The sequence below is a fragment of the Crassostrea angulata genome, chromosome 8 (assembly GCF_025612915.1).
Source record: "Crassostrea angulata isolate pt1a10 chromosome 8, ASM2561291v2, whole genome shotgun sequence".
Classification (NCBI taxonomy): Eukaryota; Metazoa; Mollusca; class Bivalvia; order Ostreida; family Ostreidae; genus Magallana; species Magallana angulata.
The window spans coordinates 3,076,992-3,091,008 of NC_069118.1; positions in this window are offsets into that span (position 1 = coordinate 3,076,992).

Here is a 14,017-nt window from a genome sequence, read left to right on the forward strand (position 1 = left end):
CAATAAAACCACCAATTACTCCGCCTGTCTTGCTTCTTTAAGGACCTAACAGCCATCTTTAAGCCACCTTAAGCCATCTTTAAGCCACATTGAAGGTAGCTTAAGGGTGGCATGAAGATCGTCTTTAAGCTACCTATAAGCATCTTAAAGCCACCTTTAATGAAAACCTAAAGAAGGTCATTCATCCTGTGAATATTGGATACTTTAAATTTTAACCAGGGTATGTTTATTGTGTTTTTTATACCATATACATGTCAATCCACATTGATATAAGATTTTCTTAATAGATTCTTACCATGGGTTATTAAAATTCTTAATACATCAAAAAGTAATGCTGACAATTTGAGTTCTTGAAAGTAATTTACCCCAGTAGGAAATCATTCTGACTTTGACATTTATATATTGTTAATGGGTATCTTCAAAGTTCCTCATATACCATAAATTTGGGTGTTGGGGCTCTCAAGTTTAATATATGTTTACAAAATTTTAATGTAATTTCTCGAGGAGATAAGTTTGAAATAAGGAAACCTATTTGCAAGTGTAAATATTTATATTTATTAATTTTTAAACTGCAGGACAACCCATACGGCCGTGCAGCGTGTAAGTGTACCTCATCACATCTTAATTTCACTGTGTCAATGCATTTGAGAGGTGGAGTAGGTATGGATGCTGGATCGTATCGAGATGGAAGTGCTATGGTATACCATAATACGTTCACCATAGGTTAACAAAATGAGTTATCCGCAATTGTGCCGTTACACGGCTTATTTTGTGTGTTTATCCGTTTTTGTCCGTGATGTGAAATTTGTGTATGTTCCGTTTATATCCGTGTGTTGTGATTTTTGGAATTCAGTGTGTCTCGTGCGGTTCGTGAGGAAACACAGTAGAAACATCAGTGACTGTCAATCTTTTTCATGTTTTGGACCACAATGGAGTAAGTTAATTAATTTTAACAAGTTTAACAATAATGAAAATTCATAATTGTACATTCTGATTATTCTAAGCCTACAAATTTTGACTATTTTTATTACCTTTAAAAGAAAACATTTGATGTCATTGTCCTATGTGCTTATGTTCGTCTTTGTTTTGTTGTAGTTATTACCACTGTCTATCATCTAAATAAAACTATAAAAAACGATGGTAGAAGCGTTAAAGTAATAATCCATTCCCATATTTCAACATGGCGTCAGCAGATAATTTGAACCCACAAGAAACCGTCGTCGATGAAGATCACGAAGAAAAGGACCAAAATCAGACTGCTGAACAAACTGAACCTGAACGTACGGAAGACGAAAAACGTGTAAGAACTCTTACTAACAAAGGTAAAGAACTTTACGAAAATGAAGTACAGAAATATTCTACAAAAATTGACAAAATATGGAATGAGATAGAACATATTCCAAGTGAAATTGAAAAAATTGGTAACGATATCAAAGCACTACGTGCTCTGGCTTCCAATCTTGATGACATGGGGAAAAGATATGAAAAAGAAAATAAAATATTTTTCGAATACCTTACTCGAACCAATACATCTGAAAGCCAAAAGGAGTTGGACTCCCAGAAGGCTACCTTTGACAAAGGAAAAGATATTATTCAGAATTTAAGAAAAAGAATCCGGGATTCTTGCATGGAGATCACTGAAAGTGTCTCAAAGAGTTCACAAGGAACTATGTCATCTAGTGTTAGTTCAATGTTATTCAAGAAGCACATGGAAGCAGAATCACAACGTGCAAATGTTCAGTTCCGTGAAAAAAACTATCCCTTTTAAAACAGAAAGCAACCCTCAGAGAAATGGAAGCTAAACGTCAAGCTGAAAATGAAAGGAAAAAAAGCAGAACTAGAGACCACTCATCAATTTTTAGAAGAGGAGCGTAAAGCGGCTGTGGCGGAAGCAGAAGTACGAGCATTACAGAATTTTGATACAGATAGTAAACAGAGGTCCATCATACCAAAACACATTGATACCCCAGTTAACCGTATTAAGTACACTGCTCGTTATATCAATGATCACAGTGATGACAAATTTGACATGGATCCCTTTTCAACTTGTGATTCAGAAAGTGTTTTTTCACAAACTAACCATGAAAAGTCAAACAACAAAGGGACTCCGGCTATTCAAAAATCCATATTGAGAGAATTATCAAGTCAAAATGTCAAGTCAAAACTCCTGAAAGTCCAACTGTTGTGAGTGATCTTACAAGATTTTTATTCAAGAAAGATTTGTTGTTCTCAAGATTCTCACATTTCAACGATAAACCAGAAACATTCACTACATGGAAAACTAGCTTCAAGAGTATTACTGAAAAATTACAAGTTACCCCATTTGAAGAGATGGATTTATTGGTGAAATTCCTGGGTCCTGAATCCTCCAAATTTGCAGCTAGTATCAGAACAGCAAATACAACATATCCAAAGAGAGGACTTGAAAGAATTTGGTCAAGACTTCAAGAACGGTATGGAAGCCCGGAGTTAGTTGAATCTGCATTGAAAACAAAACTCAGAGACTTTCCCAGAATTACCAATCGAGACAGTACTAGTAAACGACTATACGAGTTAGTGGATATCTTAGCACAAATTGAGGCCATCAAAGAAGATCCAAACTATTCAGCATTGTTGTCATACTTTGATTCATCGTCCGGAATCAACCCAATTGTAAATAAACTACCGTTCAACATTCAAGAAAGTAGACAATGCGTGCCCCAAACTATAAAATAAAAAGAGTGTTCCATACCCACCATTTTCATATTTTGTTGAATTGTTACAAGAAATGAGCAAGATCCGTAATGATCCGGGATTTCAGTACGAAGCATCCTTGAGTGCTCCTACACCAAACCAGTACAGAAAAACAAAAAATACTACAGTTCTATCATGCAAAAATGAAGTGGAACCCAACAGAAATTTAGACTACAGAGGGCAAAAGTGGTGTCCTATTCATATTGCTAACCATAGTCTTAAGGACTGTAAAACATTTCGCCATAAACCATTATCAGAAAGAAAAACAATCCTTAAAAATTCGGGTTTGTGTTTCCGATGCTTGGACTGGAACGAGATTGCAGAACAGTCGTGAAATGCGAGTACTGTGATAGTGAAAATCATCACACTGCCTTCATGATGACCGATTCAGTCGTCAAGACCAATATAAGGAGACAACTTACGAAAAGAAAGTTGATGTGCAGAACAAGCTTAAGTGTACTGTGGTATGTGGAATGAACTTTGAAGGCAAATCATGCTCGAAAACTATTCTTGTTAATGTTTATCCAACAGATAATCCATCCGACAAAAAATCTATGTACGCGATCATAGATGATCAGAGCAGTAGAACTCTTGCACGCTCAGATTTCTTCAATATGTTTGATATACCTACCGACTCTGTGACTTACACATTGTCATCGTGCAGTGGTTCTGTGACACTTAGTGGGAAATGTGCATCAAACTTTACCGTGGAACCAATTTAAGAAGGAAGTCCGGTCTATTTACATTCAGTGATAGAATGTGATGACATTCCCAACTGAAGAGAAGAAATTCCCACACCAAACCTAGCACGTGCTCATTCTCATTTTGCAGATTTAGTTACCCTCTTACCAGAATTAAACGAAATGCAGAAATTCTGTTACTAATTGGAAGAAATCATCCAGATGCTCATCACGTGTTGACGCAGAAAACTGGACCTTCTGGAACTCCTTTCGCACAAAAGTTGTCATTAGGGTGGACAATCATAGAAGAATGCTGTCTTGACAAGACACATATACCACATGTTGTGACAAACAAAACATATATCTTACCATCAGGAAGAAGTTCAACCTTTCTACCCTGTCCAGCGTACATGAAAGTGTCAGAAGTTAGAAATAATTTGTGTGATACATCAAACGAGGAAATCATAACTTCTGATATCTTTGAGAGAACACCCGATGATGATCAACCTGGCCTATCAGTGAATGACAGAGAATTCCTGAAGATCATGGATAGTGAATGTTACAGAGATGAAAATGGGTCCTGGACCGCACCTCTTCCATTTAAAACAGATTGAAAAAGACTTCCCAACAACCGTGAACTAGTTATGAAGAGAACTTTATCATTCTTAGCATCTTGTAAGAAGAACCCTTTGAAAATGGAACATTCAATTTCTTTTATGGAGAAAGTATTTTCCAAAGGACATGCAGAAGTAGCACCAGTACTTAAAAACAAAGAAGAGTGTTGGTATATTCCTATATTTGGAGTTTACAACCCCAAAAAAACCCAAACCAAATACGCATGGTTTTTGATTCGTCCGCAACATTCCACGGACAATCCCTTAACTCCATTTTGTTAAGCGGTCCAGATTTAACTAACAGTCTTCATGGAGTACTGTTAAGATTCAGAAAGGAGAAAATAGGAGTGACAGGTGATATTGAACAAATGTTCCATTCATTCAAAATTCGACAAGATCACAGGAACTTTGTTCGCTTTATATGGTTTCAAGACAATGATCCCACACTACCACTAACGGAATACCGGATGTGTGTTCATTTCTTTGGTAATTCACCATCTCCGGCAGTAGCAACCTATTGTTTAAGACGTTGTGTTCAAGAGAGAAGAGACTGTGACCCAAAAGTATATACATTTGTGAACCGAAATTTCTATGTATGTTTGAGGCACGCATTGTATTCTTATGCAGAAGAGTACGCAAACTATACTTAAAGAAAAATGAAACTTGAACTTTCATAAATTTGCGTCGAGCAGTCCACAAGTCATGGATAAACTTCCTCCAGAAGATAGGGCGAAAGACCTAGGGGATGTGAATTTAGACTTTCATCAAATACCTTTACAGCGAAGTCTGGGACTCGTGTGGAATTTAAAGTCAGATACGTTTACATTTCAATTCGTACCAAAAGTCGAGGACTTTTCACCTACAAAGAGAGATATTCTTTCATGTTTGAACAGCCTGTATGATCCACTTGGATTTATAGCACCTGTGATTTTGCAAGGCAGATTCATATTTCGGGAAGTGTGTAAACAGATAGCCATGCTATGACCTTAAATTGCTAGTATTACATAATGGTCACTATGATATTTGAGTGTACCTAGGTGCTGCGCACTGAATGGTGCTAAGGATAATTAATAGAATGAACTCTGTGACTCTTGTAGCAATGCGTAGTATTCCTAAATGATGTTATGAAACCAGGTGCATAATACGGGCATCATAATATCCAAATTGAGAGTTTAACAACAAGTGACTTATTTGGCGGTTCTGTGTCTGCAACGATAGCTCTAGTACTCTATATTGACTCATGTATTGTGTATTCTATATATTAACCTTTGTAACCTTTTATGCCGTGTATGAATGAACGTATTGTGAGTACGTGATGCCTCATACTAGGTGGGGGACTCCGAGACCCAGGACTCGGAGACTCAAATCCTGCATCCAGACTCTTTGATTGGCAGTTTTGACGGTTTTGTTACTTTATTTAGAAATAAAATATTAATCTTAATTTTGAACACTAAATGTTCACTCATGGTCGTCGTATATGGGCCGAACTAGTCAAAACTGTCCATCATAAGTAAAATGTTATATATACCCATGTAAAATGATGCTGAACAGATTTAATTAGATCCCGCATATAGATAGAGAGATTCCGCTTATAGATAGATTCCGCTTAAAGAGATTCTGAGACTCCTGATTTGGGCTGCTATTAGCTGATGTAATTGTAACTATACGATCACGCTTAATAAAACCGCTTGAGAAAGAAATACTGGACTTGTCATCACTAAGTTTGAGCTGACCCTCAATTGGATCCGTAAGACGGAAGGCTTACATGAACTTTCTTGGTGCCAGTGACCAGGACTAAGCGAAGTTCAAAACAGAATAAGGTAAGAACCATTTCTATATGTCTCTTATAGCTATCTCGAAGTAAACAACTTTGTCTATGCAACCAATATGGCGACAGGTGATGGGTTTGACAAAAAAGAGTTTAAAAATCAAATGGAGCAATTAGAAAAACAATTCGCGGGGTGGGGTCAGAACAATGAAAATAAAGGGCAAGAAACAGGTCAAAAGTCCCCAGAAAAAGAGCAGATTAAACAAAATACTTTTGAAACATATCATGATGCTAGGCCGTATGAAACTCGTGAACCTCGACACCGAGTCCCAGATCAGGATGATGAAAAAGATTTTAATATTGGTCAAGTTAAAGCTATAACAGCCGCACTCTCAGTGCCCCTTTCTTCTGTGATAACTCCTTTTGAGGGAGATGCTCAAAAATTTAAACAGTGGATAAAGGAAGTTGAAAAGTACAGTGTTTTGTCTGGGAAACAAGGTCATGAGATCCCCATGCTTGCATACATAACGAGTAAGGGTTCAGTTGGGGATTATATTAAAAAGTATTTAGATGAAACAGATGCGTCTGAAGAAATCCCATCTTGGAACGATCTTAAGGAATCCCTTAAAAATAGATTTGCAGAAATAACAGACCCCCAACACGCGTTAGCAGTAATGCGTAAGACTCGACAAAATTCAAATGAAAGTGTTCAGTTGTTCGCCGATAGAATATTGCAAATCGCGGAAGACGCCTACAGTAATGACAGACTAAAAGATCCTTTGATACAACAACAGTTAGTAGATATCTTTTGTGACGGGTTGACATTCGACTACCTCAGAATGAAAATTTTGCGAGAAAACCCTAAAGATTTAGAGTCTGCAATTCAAATAGCAATGCGAGAACAAAATCTAAGACAGAGGCTAGCGATAAGAGGGTCAAATATGACAGAAATTGTACAAAGTAAAGACAACAGACGAACTCTTTCAAATGTTGATACTACTCTTCCCTTATTAAAGGATAGAGCAGATAATCTTACCTCAATAGAAACAAGGCATGTAGAACCAATGGAAATTGACCATACGCGAAATAGTAGGTGTTTTAAATGCAAACAGACGGGTCATAGGGCTCGATTTTGTCCTCAAAATAAACCCCAAGTTAGGTCTCAGCCTCAAATGAATAAACGACTCAGTCAAAACAAACCCGTCCATAATATAGAGCAGAGACCCCGCACAGGGCGAAAAACCATCTTTAAGCAAGTCCTTAAAGGTGGCTTAAAGGTGACTTAAAGGAGCTTAAAGGCTATACAACCTTTAAGCCGCCTTTAAGTCACCTTTAAGCAAGTGCTTATAGGTCCTTAATGTCCAAACTTCTTTAAGCCACCTTTAAGCCATCTTTAAACATCTTTAAGTGGCATTTACGCTCCCTTTACACTGCCTTTACACTGTCTTTAAGTGGCCTTTAAGTCAATATTGATCAAGCTGAACAATAAAAACATATATTAAATGCAAAAGCTCTTTTATAGAGATGGGAGGGGGTCATCCGAGTGATAATATAATTTCCAAGGAAGGGGGGGGGTGTGTGTTCCAGGCGGTTTTAATCGTCGCTCCATTAAACACAGATCGTTATCATCAGCACCGCTCCGATGGACACAGATTGCCGTTATAAAATTCTTTATAATTTTTTGGGGGTTTCAAAATTATTGTAGGGATGAGCGCAGTCTCTGTATCTTAATATGTGCATAAAACTAATTAAAGTATGTTTGTTTCCTATTATAAATTAATCGGTGAAAAAAATAAATATCTCTCTCTCTCTCTCTCTCTCTCTCTCTCTCTCTCTCTCTCTCTCTCTCTCTCTCTCTCTCTCTCTCTCTCTCTCTCTGTTCCTCCGGTTATTAAACAAAATAAAGATAATGAACCAAAAATGCATGATTTAATTTGATAATCGGTTTAAGGTTTGTATTTTTTTTTTCAATTTTCATTATTTCTAACTCTAGATCTGCTAGATACATGTTAAAGATGAAAAGACTCTCAACTGCCTTTGTTATATCGGGCAGGATATTACTGCTTTGTTTGTCTAGACATAGTTTTGTTCGTTTGTGTATATCTAATTAGAGTCTATTGTTTGTCCAACTTAAGAAAACCCCTGGAACTAACACAGAATATACAAGATATACACAGCAGTTGTGTCGTGTGCCCAGGTGCATGTTTGTGTATATCTAATTAAAGTCTATTGTTTGTCCAACTTAAGAAAACCCCTGGAACTAACACAGAATATACAAGATATACACAACAGGTGTGTCGTGTGCCCAGGTGCACGCCAGGGTTTCTAAAGGCGTTGAATCTTAGTATGTACGAGTATACGATAAGTCTAGTGAATAAAAGTTAATTTACATTTGTAATTCATTTTCAAAGTATTATTTCCTAGCTCTGGGTTTCAAAGATGTTACGTCTACAAATTAACGATACATGTATGTAAGAGTCAAATATACCCGGCCTGGCACATCATACAATTGTATATACAAGTCATTTGCAATTGCCACATGCAGTAAATACGTCACCGGTAATTGGTAATTTTGTTTGTTATAGAATTGATAGTTTAAAAATCATGTACATACAATTACATGTAAATATTTAAACATATTGGAACGGCGCCGCGATCATGAAAACCGGGAAATTGCGGGAAATTGAACAAATACCATAATAGTATCAATGCATTTCATAAAAGAAATGATTTCATTTTCTTTCTTACATTTTTATAGCTATAAATTAGATGAACGTATATCTACTCGGTTTAAATTTATTAACTAAGAAAGCCTACTATAGTGAACCTAACGGTTTCCATTTAGGCATAATATATTTTTGTTCACTGAAGACCAAGTTCCGTATTTCATTCTAAATACACGCATGCATGTAATTTATAAATTAGATATAATTGATTGTTACAAACTGAATGGTTTGTCAAAATCGTTTCAAGTAAACACATTCAATACAGTGATTCAATATCCACTGATATAGGATATAAAAACACTCATATATATGTAAGTTGCCGTGGCGCAGAGGAAGTGTGGTGATGCTAGTAAACTAAGGGTCCCGGGTTCAATTCTCGCCGTGGCCGTTTTTTTTGTGTGTTTTTTTTTTCATTTTTCTTTCTAGAACAAAAACCGTTTTAATACCATTTCTTTCATAAAGTTAATAAATTTTGTTGGAAATTAAGCACAATATTGAAATAAATTTTTTTTAATGGCTTAAAGGTGGCTTAAAGGTAGCTTAAAGGTGGCTTAAAGGTGGCTTAAAGAAGTTTGGACATTAAGGACCTATAAGTTGTCCTTAAAGGTGGCTTAAAGGTGGCTTAAAGATAGTCTTTAAGCTGCCTTTAAGCCATCTTTACGCTTTCTTTAAGCCATCTTTAAGCAACACATATAGCTTAAAGGTAGCTTAAAGGGGGCTTAAAGATCGTCTTTAAGCTACCTTTAAGCATCTTTAAGCTATCTTTAAGGAGAACTTAAAGATGGTCATTCATCCTGTGCCGTTCACCTGTGGAATGTTGGAATTGTGGTAAAGTAGGTCATGTGCGTGCAGATTGTTGGAGCTCGCATATGTATCAAAGAGCGCAGCAAAATCGGGGCAGACCATCAAATCGTCAAGGCCGAACATATGAATTTAGCGACCAAATAAATAAGGGACCGTCTCAAAATTTCAAATCGCGCTCTTATTTTGACAAACAAAAACAGGAAAACTAAAACGTTCTTCCTTCGTTGAAGCCCGAAGAAAGAACTTTAAACAAAGACCTACATATGAAGTTAATTTTACTAACAACCCCAGTAGCTGTTTATTAAAAGTAGGTAAAAATAAATTTAGAGCTTTGGTAGATAAAGGTGCAGCCGTATCTCTAATTAGTAAGAAAATGTATGAAAATCTATTTCCCCGCCCCAAGTTGTTTAATAATGACATCCCCTCTTTACAAGCAGCAAATGGCAATTCTTTAATTGCGATAGGGTATGTAAATATTTCCTTTAAGATTTCAGGATTAACTTTAGACCACAAACTTTATGTGACAAAGGGACTCAACCGAAATATGATTCTCGGTCGTGATTGGCTCAAGAAAAACAATGTTCGTTTATACTTTGATCTTGGACTCATGCGTATTGATGGCAAAGTATACGCGGAACTTAAAGAAGATTTACACATCTCATCTATTTTAAGAACTCCTAAGAAACTTATTATGAGACCAAACACGGTGTCTGTATTCTATGGAAAAATAAATAACAATTTTCCTCTGGAAAAAAATGACTTGGTTGAAGTGAACAGCATAGACAATAACTGCATTATGGAAGACCCAGGACTATATTTAAAAGACGCCGTTTGTATAGTTCGGAGAGATAAGAAAGTTCCAATGATCTTCGTTAACCAAACTAACAAAAATTATAAAATTCCAAAAGGCTACATAGTTGGACGAATTACCGCATTAAAACAGTAGGAAATCTCAGAAATACAGACTACTCAAGACACAAAAGAAGAAATTGATGTACCTAAAAGATTTGAACACTCAATCAAAAGACTTGTGAGCAAAAACAATGATTTATTTGCAAAGAAAGACAGTGATCTTGGAGTGACTGATACTGTTAAAATGAAGATAGAAACTGGAGATCACCACCCAATAAAGAACAGACCCTACCGTGTACCCTTAAATAAAAGACAGATAATTGACAAGGCCATACTGGAAATGATGGACGCAAAGATTATTGAGAGATCACAATCGCCTTGGTCATTTCCCTTAGTAGTGGTGAAGAAAAAGGACGGATCAGACCGGATTTTTGTTGACTTTAGAAGCTTGAATAAGATAGTGAAACCCGTATCATTCCCGCTACCGTTGATTGATGACATCCTATGTTTACTAGGTAAGGCAAAATATTTCACTGCACTAGACTTAAAGAGTGGATATTGGCAAGTGGAATTAGAAGATTCAAGTAAAGAAAAAACGGCCTTTGCATGTCACAAAGGACTATTTCAATTCAACCGTATGCCATTTGGGTTGAGTAATGCACCAGCAGTTTTTCAGGTGCTGATGAACATAGTTCTTCAAGGACAAGAGGAGTTTGCTATCGCATACCTGGATGACATTCTTATATTCTCAGAGACACCGGAAGATCATCTTCGTCATATTCAAGACGTTTTCAACCGCCTAAGGAAGCATGGACTTAAAATGAAGCTAAAGAAATGTAGTTTCTTCAAGGAACAGACAGAATATCTTGGTTTCATCATTGATGAACATGGCGTTACACCTGATCCAAAGAAAGTCGAAGCTATAAGAAAGTTACCAGCGCCCACTACAGTCCGAGAAGTTCGTGGCTTTATAGGTATGTGTAGTTATTACAGGAGATTTATACCGAACTTCTCTAAGATTGCAGAACCATTGATTGACTTAACCAGAAAATATGCAAGGTTCAAATGGACACCATGTTGCCAAAAAGCGTTTGACTTTATTAAAGAAAGTTTAACGGTAGTGCCTTTACTAGCATATCCAGATACTTATAAGCCGTACATCCTGTACACCGATGCCAGCGACAATTGTATTGGAGCGTGCCTTACTCAAAAGACAGATGAGGGAGAAGATAAGCCAATATATTACTTATCCCACAAGCTGAGTAAAACTCAAAAAAGTGGTCAACCATAGAAAAGGAGGCATTTGCAATCCATTACGCCCTTCAGAAGTTAGACCATTATTTACACGGTGCTCAGTTTACAATTAGAACAGACCATAAGCCGCTCAAGTATATCTTAGAATCCCCAATGCAAAATAAGAAAATTCAACTATGGGCATTAAGTATTGCAGGATATAACTGTAAGGTAGAGTACATAGAAGGAAGAGTTAACTGCTGTGCAGATCTCTTATCCAGATTACCAACAGTCAACCTGGAGTGTGAAGAGGAAGAACAATCAGAGCATGATGAACCAGATGTTAAGGACAATTTCTTTGAAGTGAACGTACTTAACTCCAATGCCTTTTCGCCTAAGAGATTGGCCAGATGTGAAGTTAATCAACACGACGAATTGGTCAAACCCTTTATTGATCTACCAGAGGATATCAACATCAAAGAAAGTCAACAACACGACGAGCAGATCAAGAAACTGAAGTATCGGTTAAATAAAGGAACAGCAACGGCAACCGAAGAAAAGAAGTTTCTGGAAATTGATGGTTTAATGTACTATCTTTCAGATGGAGACTCAGAAGGCCCAAAACTTCGCCTGTATGTACCACGTGAGTTAGAACTTTTAGTAGTGCAGCAGTATCATGACGGACTCGGACACATGGGAGTAGACAAAACATATGACGTAATCAGACAAAAGTACTACATACCAAATTTGTACAAAAGGTTATACTCTTATATAGAAGGATGTGTAGTATGCCAAACGAGGAGCAATAAGAAAAATCAACCTCCACTTCAAGAGACAAATACCACCTTTTCCAATGGCTAAAGTAGGACTTGATCTATCAGGACCATATCCAACATCCTTGTCGGGAAACAAGTACATAGTTTCTTTTATTGACATTTACTCTGGTTGGCCAGAAGCTTTTCCCGTTCCTGATAAGTCAGCTGACAACATAGTACATCTTATCTTATCCTCACAGACAACGGAACAGAAAATGTGAACAAGAAAGTGGAAGAAACCTTGAAAGAATTGAATATCAACCATATCAAAACATCTTATTACAGTCCTCAAGGCAATGGTAAAGTAGAGAGATTTCATAGAACTCTTCATGACGTGATGGCAAAGAAAATAACAGACAACGCTCAAACATGGGATATTCATCTTAATCAGACGTTGGCAGCCATTCGTTTCCATCCTAACGATTCGTCAAAGTTTTCCCCATATTACCTTATGTAGAGATGTCGTATTACCTCTTCATACGTTAATGAAACCTCGAAGGAGATATGCGGGAGAAGATCAACACAAGATCGCCCTACAAGGACAACATAAAGCTTTCCTGCTAGTACATCGTAATATGAAGGAAGCCAAGAAGAAACAGAAAGCTCAGGCCGATAAGAAAAGCAAAGATGAAAATTTTCAGGTAGGTGGCCCTGTCTACCTTAAGAACAATAGGAGACAAAATAAGTTAGATAAAAAGTGGCTACCATATTATCGAATCATTGAGCAGAAAGGACCAGTTAGTTTCGTGGTGAGAGACCAATTGACTGGATTAACCACCAAATGCCATGCACGACAATTAAGACTGGCAGATATTTCGCACTGGCCCCTTTCACAAACTACTGAAGATGGTGGAAGAACTCTAAGAAAAACTAACTATGTGGTGCCACCGAAAGATGAATCGTCGTCAGAAAATGAAGACATGCAACCAGAACCATTGGAAAGAGCTATACAGTCCAAACAATGGGAAAGAGAAGGATCTTCAGACGAAGAGGATATTCCCCTAGCAGAACTTCAGAGACGTACAAGAGCTAAGAAGATCATGGATGATCAGCAGTATAAACACGAAATTGATCAGACCGTAGATTCAGAATCGGATGAGACCCATGAGTCAAATCAATGTGGTGAAAATAGTGGTCAAGACTATGAAATACCCTTAGATAACCCAAATGTACCCTTAGATGAAAATATGGAAATAGATGAAATAGCCCCTAAAGTAGGTCTAGGCTTCAAACCAATCCCTAAACCTCGTAAATCAATCCCTAAGCCCTGTAGAGAAAATAACAAACAAGAGTATGCGTTGGCTATTATGAAGGAATTAGCCAAAATAATAAATTAAATGTTATATTATCGTAGACTGTAGATGTAAATAATCTTGAATAAGCTTAGCTTTGTATATATTGCACGCTTTTAAAAAGATATGACAGGATGACCCCCTGTGACATAAAAACATGTATTGAGATACGTTGACTAGCAAACGCGGACTCAGCACCTCGGTTATGTGAAGGTATATGAAGGTTAAAGAGATTTAACATATACTCGAAATACATGAGACAGCAAATAAGTAAAGAAATTTTACGACTGATTTTTGTAAGTGTGACTTTTGTAAGAACTTTAAGATAATTCGTAAAAACAATCAAATTTTGCGATCAACATTTTGAGTATGGGACAAGGTTCCTCGGGTTTTCATGGTTTATTTTCTTAAGACAAAAGATAATAAAGTTGTCCCTATTAATCAATTATGGCGAAATTGCCAGTAACTAATTTGCAACCCATGTTCTTTGGTGGGAAGCC